Below are 11,240 nucleotides of genomic sequence, written 5' to 3' on the forward strand. Positions count from 1 at the left end.
ATTGAGGGTGTTACTTTAAAGCTCAAAATATTCTATGTATCTCCTCTATCAATTATAAATATTCAAACATGCATTCAAGATCTTCAGTATTTTTTGATATTCATGACAGTGCTTGTATATTTAAGTCTTTTATTTCAACAAAATTTAAGTATTCATATTTTCATTTATTAAAGCATTTGAAAAAGCAAAGCAGTTATTAAATACCTATGTGTGCCCAGCTGTCATCTAGGAAACTGAAGTGTGGCACATTAATAGAAATTATAAACAATCAATAGAAGACAACCATATGTTTAATTATGATTATGTCTCTTAGGGCATATGCTTGCTTGTAGCACAAATGAATTAGTAAAAAGTACATAGTATTTTGTTATACTTCAGCAGAATGTTGCTATGGTAAAAGTGGTATTTGTTTAGACCTACCAATTTTTCTTGAAATCTACTTATGACAAACAAGTGAACTGTGATTTTCAGATATATATATATATATATATATATATATATATATATATATATATATACAACAAAATACTACTATAGATATAGTAGTATTTTGTTGTTTGAAAATATAATGTTGTTAATGTTGATTCCAATTTGCAATGTTTGTCTTAAATTCATGCACATAGGTTCTGAAGTTATTTCAGCGGTAGAGAAGTAACATGAAAGCTAGTGAATTATTAAAATGCAGAAATAGAGCAAAGTTGATTTATGGCCAGAGAACAGACTTTCAAGACCAGTCACTGAGAGAAGTAATAAGGGTGTTGCCACACAGAAACCAAGAGAATGATTAGGACAATCAAGCACTGAAACAATAGCTGTAGTTTGAAGACAGCCCTGATTTTACACTTCCAGGTTTCCCATTGATAGCATTATCTTGACACACATTGGCTCTTTTGAAGCTCAAATCCTTCTTTCTTTGAAGCTCTTCAAATGTATATTGTTTGAAACGAACATACCACGTGTGTCTATGGGTTCAGGAGAAAAAGAGTTAGATTGAAGAAGTAATTCAGAATTCATCATAAAAGGGCAGTTTGGGCAGATATGTTCAACTCTTCCACGTCCAATGTCCATTTTAAGGATATGTCCTTCCATATCCTAAATGTCTCTACAGCAAGTCTAGGAGGTTTTTCACTTCAAGCACTTTTAAAATTTATTTATTTATTTTTTATTTTGTCTAAGTTTTATTCCGGCCCTCTCTGGTCCACCCTCCAACTGTTCCACAATCTATACCCCACCCCTCTGTCTCCACAAGAATGTCCATACCCACCACCCCTCATCAGACCTTACCTCTAAACTCCCTGGGGCCTCCAGTCTCTTGATGGTTAGGTGCATCATCTTTGAACACAGCCTTGGCAGTCCTCTGCTGGATATGTGTTGGGGGCCTCATACCAGCTGGTGTGTGCTGCCTGGTTGGTGTTCCAGTATCTGAGAGATCTCAGGGGTACAGGTTAATTGAGATAGCTGGCCCTCATACAGGGTTCCCCTACTCCTCAGCTTCTTTCAGTCTTTCCCTAATTCAACCACAGGGATCAGCTGCTTCTGTTCATTGGTTGGGTGCAAGTGTCCGCATCTGACTCTTTCAGCTCCTTGCTGGGTCTTCTAGAGTGTGGTCACGCTAGGTCCCTTTTTGTGAGTGCCCCATAGCCTCAGTAATAGTGTCAGGCCTTGGGACCTCCCCTTGAGCTGGATCCCACTTTGGGCCTGTCACTGGACCTTCTTTTTCTCAGGCTTCTTTCCATTTCCACCCCTGTAATTCTTTCAGACAGGAACAATTATGGGTCAGAGCTGTGACTGTAGGATGGCAACCCCATCCCTCACTTGATGTCCTGTCTTTCTGCTGAAAGTGAGCTCTATAAGTTCCCTTTCCCTACTGTTGGACATTTCATCTAAGGTCCCTCCCTTTGAGTCCTGGGAGTCTCTCACCTGCCAGGTCTCTGGTGCATTCTGGAGGGTCCCCCAACCTCCTACTTTCTGAGGTTGCCTGTTTCCATTCTTTCTGCTGGCCCTCAGGGCTTCAGTCCTTTTGCCTCACCCAATATCAGATCTGGCTCCCTTCTCTCCCTCTCCCACCCCCCACCCCATCCTAACCAATCCACTTCCCCCCCAGGTCCCTCTGTCCCTCCCCTGCTTGTGATTGCTTTTTTCTTTCTCCCAAGTGGTACTGAGGTGTTCTCACTTGGGCACTTCAACTTGTTGACCATTTTTAGTTCTGTGGACTGTATCTTGGGTAATCTGCACCCTTCCTTCCTTCCTTCCTTCCTTCCTTCCTTCCTTCCTTCCTTCCTTCCTTCCTCCCTCCCTCCCTCCCTCCCTCTCTCCCCCCCCACTCTCTCTCTCTGTCTCTTCCTCCCTCTCTCTTTCTTTCTTTTTGGCTAATATTCACTTATTAGTGAGTTCATACCATGCATGTCTTTTTGGTTCTGAGTTACCTCACTCAGGAAGATATTTTCTAGTTCCATCCACTTGCCTGTAAAACTCAGGATGTCCTCATTCTTAAAAGCTGAGTGGTATTCCATTGTGTAAATGAACCACATTTTCTATATCTGTTCTTCTTGATTAGAAATCTCAGGGCGCTAATGTCAAAGATGTTGTCACAGCCAAACCTTGAGACAAAAGTAAGTTGCCCTAGGATACCAATAATGATTTAAAACTTTGTTCATGTGATGTAATCCCAATTATGCAGCTGACTTGAGTAGAAATCACCGTGTTGTCCTAAAATAAGCTACCAATGCTGGATTAGCAGCCATTAGATTTTTCCTAATAGGGATGAAAATGATAAATACATAAAATTGTCATTGGTAGCAAATTTGAGTATACAAACAAAAGAAGTGGGATTAAAAGAAGGTATATTATCAGAGAGAAAGTAATTATCACAGAGAATCAAATATAAGAAGCAGCACATAGCAAGAAGCCATAAGTATGGAGCAATGAGAACATTGGAGAAAAATATGCTTATATACATAAGTGTTCATTAAGCAGAGTCTGCAGTTAGCTCTTTCACATGTGAAGTTAGAATAGTGAGTGCCAGATATCTAGGTACTCACTCCTGATAGGATAACTGTGAAAGCCTGAGTTTTTTTTGTTTGTTTGTTTGTCTTGTTTTGTTTTGTTTTTAAAATTTCATCCCAGCACTTAACAGGTGAAGGCAGGGGATCAAGAGTTCAATACCAGCCTCATTGCATAGACTTTTTGAGGTTAATCTAGGCTACATGTTATTCTGTATGAACTATGAAACAATACAAAAACCTTGTGTTATAGAAATAACATATTTTGAAAACTTATAAATTTCAACTCATTTTTAAAATGTTTTCTTTTGGTTTACAATATGAATATGTTTCTACTTCCCCACCATGCAAAATTTTCCAATAAAATGATTATACTACAAAGATGCATGGTTTGGTGTCCACTTTTATGAGAGACATACACTGTCTATATCACTGATATTTGACTTAAGCAGGTAAATTGCTTCTTCTCCTGAAGAATATGAATATGAAAATGACTGTGTGCTGGATCCATGTCTAGTCACTAGGAAGGATTGAGTATATCTACCTGTACAATGGAATTGTAATTCAGCTTCAGGAGAACAGATCTTTATGCTGTTACCAGCTCACACTAAAGCACCCAGAAGCAACCTACACGTGACAACTGATTGTGTCTGTTCTTAGGACTAATACCCGGAGTTCCAAGTAAATGAGGAGGGCTCTACCACTGACCTATTCCAAAGTCCCATGAATGCCTGGAGGGCCCTTCCACTAAACTATTCTCCAGCCCTAGCAAACATAGAGTTCACTCACAGCCTACATTGAAAAACTGACCCTCAGGATTCGATTGACATGCTCATCATTCTAAGCTACTATAACTAGCTGTTTGGCAAGTAGAAAATGTAAATGTAATACTTGAACTTTATTTTTTTATTTTATTTTTTAATGTTTAATCGAGTAAGTATTTTGTGGGGTGTAAGTGTTCTATGTGTATGAATCCAGAGGCTTTTGTAGGTCAGAGGTATAAGATCTCACTGGAACTGCAGTTACCATCCAGTCTGAACTGTCTAACATGCATTCTAGGAACTGAACTCTGGTCCTCTCAAATTCAGAGAAAGCTCTTAACAACTGACGTATCGCCTGGCAGTGGTTGTGCACGCCTTTAATCCCTGTACTTGGGAGGCAGAGGCAGGCAAATTTCTGTAGCCTGGTCTACAGAGTAAGTTCCAGGACAGCCAGAACTATACGGAGAAACCCTGTCTTGAAAAACAAACAAACAAACAAACAAACAAACAAACAAAAACAAAAACTGACATATCTCTCCCACCCCTGAACTTGTAAATCTTAAAAGCACTTGGCACCACTTCTTTAGATCTTATGAATTCAAACTTCAGTTGATCATCGTAAGATACTTTGCAGAAGAATATTGTAAAATATACAAATATCCAGCAAGTCCTCCTACATTCATAGACATGGACTTTATTCTGATTAGCTTTCATTATCAGATCTCTGAAATACTTAAAGTATTAATCTCTTCCAACTGCCATGGCTTAACTGATATGTGAACATATTTCTTCAACCTTACACAAAGAGTGTGTGATTTAATTTAAATAAACTTAGAAAGGGGAGATTTAATTAATCAAGGAGAAGGTGAATCCTGGCCCTCATTCCCATTCTTCCTCTTTATTTGGAGATGAATAGTTTTTAAAGTGTGAGATATAGTTAAGTTAGCATTCTACTACTATAACAAATAAGAGAGAAAAATCAATTTATAAGGTAGAATTGGCTCAACATTTTTGAAGTTCCAATCCGTGATTAACTGATCTCATTGTTAGAGTCATGGAGTGGAACAAGATTGAAAACCTAAGTTGCCTTCACAAATCAGGAAATACAGAGAGTCACATGGAGTGTGCACATTCAAGAGTACGTTCATGCTCATCAGTGACCTACTGTTACACATCTTAATGTCTTTACTTCTTTCCAATGACACTGACCTAGAGACCAACTTTTAGCACAGAAAACTCTGAGTACAAAACACTGTAACAGAGCACTTTCCGATAACCAGAAAAGCCATCAGAAATATTCCTATTTCACTCTGAACTAGAATTTTGCTCATGACATACATAATGCTATCTTTCTGGAAGCATACATCTTGCAAATTCCTACAGAAAGGCCAATTAGCATTTGAGGAAGTGATTTGAATGGCTGCTATTTATCAGAATTTGAAGGAAAAAAAACAAAAAATCTTGACTTATGTATAAAGTCAGGAGGCATTCCCATTTAAGATTCTGACTGTTGCTACTATCACATTGTTGATCCAGAAAAATTTATCTTTTTGCTGATAGTGTCAGGTAAATACGTTTGGAGACAATTGAAAAAGATAATTATCTCCAGAATGATGTAAAAATCTTTACTGCAATAATTTTTGTGTTACTTTGTCAACTTCATTGAGACATTTAAATGAAATGACAGCAATTTGAAAAATAAAATCCTGATTCTCAAGTACCGCCTACATCCTTCCTGGATGTGGGGTTGGAAATATCTTTTCTCTTAGACAAGGATTTTAGGGTCCACAGTGGCACTCCAAACCCCAATGCGATTGTTCTTTATATCGGAGACTATGAATGCATGATTACCAGAGTATGAAGCAAGTTCTTTCACTTGGGAGTCCTTATGGCTCTCAGTTCATTACTAAGTAACGTATGTAACAGTTTACATCAGTGTTTGAATCTGCACTTTTGCCTTTCCCTGAGAGGATTCATCAGATTGAGACAGAACAACTCCTAAAAGCATAAACTTAAAGAAAAATAGTAATTCTGGATAGGAGCTTCAGGCCAAACAGGAATCTCCATGCATGAAGGGGTGGTAGAGAAAAGCTACTCACATCATGGCCCTGGATAAGCAGAGAGAGAGGGGAGTTAAAGAGCATAAGATATGACCTTCTGGGCCATACTGCCAGCCACCTCTAAGCAGATGTCACTGCCTGAAGTTTCTTCTACCTCTTCTCAGTAATGCCACCAGGTGATAAATGGGAAGTTACAATTCAGCCACGGTTGAGGTCAGGGTCCTAATGACCAGTCACCTTTCGAGCCCTATCAGCTGACAATCTGGCCTTTTGCACACAAGCACACACCATGTGGGTGACATTGATGATGCAAATCATCATTCTAGGAAACTATATAATCTAGACATTCATGTCCCTCTGTAAAATGAAGAACTATATCGTTACCACCTTTACTTCTCAGTACCGATCGATTCAGACACCACAAGAGAAAAGTTGGCTATGGTATACATGTGAAAAATACAGTAGCATTCTCCCAACTGTCAAAATGTCTGTCAAGGTTTCTTTATAGATAATTCTGTGAATTGCCCAAGTTTTGATTACATTGAAGCCTGTATGAACTGGAATATGACATGAAAGTATCTGTCACTTTCTTCATTGCCTCCTGAAATAAATGCTTAGGAATGAGGAGTACAGCAGGGCATAGAGTTGTTATGATTGTGTTTTAAAGTGTTCCTCAGAGTGATTTTATTGCTAGTTTGTGTGTGTGTATGTGTGTGTGTGTGTGTGTGTGTGTGTGAGAGAGAGAGAGAGAGAGAGAGAGAGAGAGAGAGAGAGAATGTGATATACATATATAAGATATATGCACACATACATTCATGCATATAGAGGTGAGCAGATTTCACAGGGTGTCCTGTGGTACTACTGTCAGTATTCACTTGGACCAGAGTCTTTAACTGATTCTGGGAGTAGAATTGCATCTAGTGAGCTTGAAAAATCTTTCTGTCTCTGCTTCTCAACTCCAGTCTTGTTATAGTAACAGTGTGGCGCCGTGCTCATCCTTTAATATCAGTTGTGGAGATTTGAATTTAGGATGTCATTTTTTTTTTCTCAGCAAACACTTGTATCTACTGTGTAACTCAGAGAAGTTTTGTTTGTTTGTTTAAGGTTTATTTTCATGGTCTGGAGACATAACTTAATGGTTCAAAGCACCGACTGCTCTTCCAGAGGTCCTGAGTTCGATCTCTAGCAGCCCCATGATGGATCAAAACCACTAGAAATCCAATGCCCTCTTCTGGTGTGTTCTGGTGTGTCTGAACACAACAACAGGGTGTGTGCGTGTGTGTGTGTGTGTGTGTGTGTGTGTGTGTGTGTGTATATATATATATATATATATATATATATATATACAATATAAATATAAATATTTAAAATGTATTTTATTTTTAATTATGTGTGGGGTATGGTGGGGGTACAGAAAGTATTTGTGCATGCATAGAGTGCCTAAGAAAGACAGAAGATAGTGTCGAGTGTCCCCAGGACCTAGACTTACAGACTGTTGTGAGCTACCCCATGTGAGTGCTTAGAATGGATCCCCTGGGAAAGATTACATCATATCCTCAGAGTTCTTCTTTTTTTTTTTCTTTCATTTTAATGCTGATTGCTAGGGCTCTGAAATACTATTTGATTGGTTCTTTGAGAGTAGGTTCAGGCTTTCTATGTGATTTTAATGGATTACATTAGCTTTCCAGGTTTCTAAAACCAAAATTGCCTTAGATGGATGTTGTATCTCCCTTGTTTGTTGTAGAAGGTCAATGCTCCTACAGACAAACTCTGAAGCAACCTTAGTATGCAGAGCACTTTGGAGTTTGTTTTCTCACTTCTCCACAAATTTAACTAGGATTGGGAAGAAGAAGATGGAGCTTAAATGCTAACTGAGAAAAAGGTCAAATCTATCCAGTGGGAAAATCTCCAACTAAGGCATGTCTGGAGAATTACCCTAAAATAAGCCAAAGAGTGTTAGGACCTTCTCCTAAGTGTGTGAGTCTTTGGAGGTGGATGATGTCTAAAAAGGGGTCTGCTTTGGAAAAGAAGCCCCATACATGTGTATTCAGGCTTTTCTCAGTTTCAATAATCTTCAAAAGATACTATACCATAAAACATCAGTCTCCAACATCATCCTCAGCAGCTGCACTCAGTTCTTCCATGATGAGGGGAAATATCAGAGCATTTCCAAAATATTTCCGGATTTGCAACACTAGAAAAGGACCCTTGCCTGGCGGTGGTGGCGCATGCCTTTAATCCCAGCACTTGGGAGGCAGAGAAAGGCCAATTTCTGAGTTTGAGGCCAGCCTGGTCTACAAAGTGACTTCCAGGACAGCCAGCTGTACAGAGAAAACCTGTCTTGAAAAAAAAAAAAAAAGAAAAGAAAAGAAAAAGAAAAGAAAAGGACCATCTATGGATGGGGGTTGTATCATCTTAGAGGAAGAGGTGTAGGGTGGGAGATTCGTGGAGTGGAGCCTGGGCAGGGGAATAACATTTGAAATGTAAGCAAATAAAATGATTAATAAAAAAATTAAAAACAAACAAACAAACAAACAAAAAGAATGAAAGAAAAGAATGCTCTGAGAGAGGCAAAGACATAATTTTTTTTTTTAATGGAAGACTTAGGCATAAACTTTTAATATTTGCAGACTCACCAATATTAGAGCGAGGAAACTGTTTACACCTTAGAATGTCAAAGAATCTCAGTTAGTTAATTATGCTGCAGGTGGCCAGATGTAGATAGGAAGAGATATTTGCAGATGCAAATCGTGAATTGTGCATGTGTGAAGGTAAATAGCTAAGATGATTATTAAAGCACAGTGGGAAAAATAAAATGATATGTAAGATGCAAATGTATGGTAGCACTCTGCTTGTGAACTTTGACCTTAGTCATTCAAATGTCACTGCAGTTCTTTTCCTTGCTCTGTCATTTGTCACAATGAGACTGAGATTCAGAATGTAGTATCAATGCCTTACACAAGACATTTGCTTACCCAGTTTGCAAAGTGAACACTTTAGAAATTACCACTTCAAAGCAGGAGTCACCATCTGCAAGCAGCAGGGCGACGTGAGTTTCATGTGACAACAGCACCATCACTTTCTTATGGTCCTGTTTCAGATTTTATTAGAGAAAGTCAATCTTTCTTTCTAAGGATCAAGGGCTTTGTTAAAGAAACAAAATGAATTCTCCAGATTAATCTCTTGAGTATTTACTGTCAACTGGTCTAAAGTCTTTTTTATTTCAGACCTGATACATTCATACTATATGATTTCCCAAAATGCAAATTCCCATGCCAGCTCATAATCCAGCACCTTAACTTTTTCAATCATGGCCTCACACATATCTGTATATAAAATTAGTCTATTCTTGTGCTATATCTCACCCTCTCCCACTGAATGTCCTTTCCTTCCTTTCTTCAATGTCATTCATGCTTCCAATCACATATTCACTCCCTAGTCTATTCATTAAAAACATTATAATTAAATGAGAATTTTCTCCTAGGCAATAACCTGATATTTGAATAAAAAAAAAAAGAAAGAAAGAAAAAGAATAAAGTATGACCCTTATCCTCACATTTGGTAGGAAACAAACATTGCAATCAAATAAGTTATCTAAACTGTCTTTGGAGTTCAGTTAAACATGCATATATTAAGGGACAGAATTAATATTGCATCAGAAAGAAAAGTATACGGAAAGACTTCATTATGTTAATTATCTGTAGATCCAGGAGACACTAAATATATAGTGTAAAAGTAACAGGAAGCTCAAGTGGAACAGGAAGCAGAGATGAGCAGCCCTCGATCAGGTCCTCATCATTAAGGCAAATAGAGTTTCTTATTGTAAATCTCTGTAAGAACATATAGAGCTGTTAATGTATATCCAAACCACATTTCTATGTTTCTTACTGTACTTACTATATAAACATTATAACAAAGTAGTATACTATACTCATGCTACATTTCTGATTTAATGTGTGCGCAATGTATATCTTGAAGCTTCAAACGTCAAAGACAGGTACATATAGCAGAATGTCTCAATTAATGATCTTATGTGTCTGATTTCTTCATTGAAAAGCTAGATATGACCTTAGAATAGAGATGAGAGCAACTTCACTGGTTGTTGAAGTTGCGCATTTTCAGTTATCTTTCTATGAGAAAACATCAGTGAATGAGATTAGAGAATATGAATTCCCAGGAGATGCTTCACCTGTAGAAAATTGGGCACATTTGAAGATGTAACTTAGAATGGATATCTTCTCAATAAACTCAGCAAATAAGAAAGAAAAGGAACTTCTTTAAGTTCACTGAGATTTAAAATATCATGCAAGATTCATTGTGGATGGCCTTGTGAATTCTATGCTATGGACACAGTAAATGTCTTAAATACTTAATAGCTTATGTTCAACGTGTGTGTGTGTGTGTGTGTGTGTGTGTGTGTGTGTGTGTGTATATATATAAAAATAAAAATAATGAACATATATAATATATGTATATGCATACATATAGAGTGTGTATAATATGGTATATTTGTGTATACGCACATAGATATATATATGTATATATATATATATATATATATATATATATATATTTATGTGTGTGTGTGTGACTTACAGAAGCTTTGCAATTTTATGAGGTCTCATTTATCAATTCTTGATGTTACAGAACAAGCCATTGCTGTTCTGTTCAGGAATTTTTCCCCTGTGCCCATATCTTCGAGGCTTTTCCCCACTTTCTCCTCTATAAGTTTCAGAGTGTCTGGTTTTATGTGGAGTTCCTTGTTCCACATAGACTTGAGCTTTGTACAAAATCTTGCTGGTGTATGGAGTAGTGTCTGCATTTAGTTGCTGATTATGGGATGGATCCCTGGATGTGGCAGTCTCTGGCTGGTCCATCCTTTTGTCTCAGCTCAAATCTTTGGCTCTGTAACTCCTTCCATTGGTGTTTCTAAAAAGGAGGGAAGTATCTACACTTTGGTCTTTGTTCTTCTTGAGTTTCATGTGTTTTGCAAATTGTATCTTGGGTATTCTAAGTTTCTGGGCTAATATCCACTTATCATAGGTGGAACAACAATATGGACTAACCAGTACCCCCAGAGCTCATGTCTCCAGCTGTATATGTAGCAGAAGATGGCCTAGTAGGCTATCATTGGGAAGAGAGGCACCTTGGTCTTGCAAACTTTATAAGCCCCAGTACAAGGGAACACCAGTGCCAAGAAGTGGGAGTGGGTGGGTAGGGGAGCAAGGTGGGAGAGTGTAGGGGACTTTCGGGATAGCATTTGAAATGTAAATGAAGAAAATACCTAATAAAAATTGGGGGAAAAAAGAGAAAAAAAAAAGAATGAATCAATTCGCATTCTTCTACATGATAACTGCCAGTTGTGCCAGCACCATTTTTGAAAATGGTGTCTTTTTTTCCACTGGATGGTTTTAGCT

The sequence above is a fragment of the Mus pahari genome, chromosome 20 (genome assembly GCF_900095145.1).
Source record: "Mus pahari chromosome 20, PAHARI_EIJ_v1.1, whole genome shotgun sequence".
NCBI classification, from domain to species: Eukaryota; Metazoa; Chordata; class Mammalia; order Rodentia; family Muridae; genus Mus; species Mus pahari.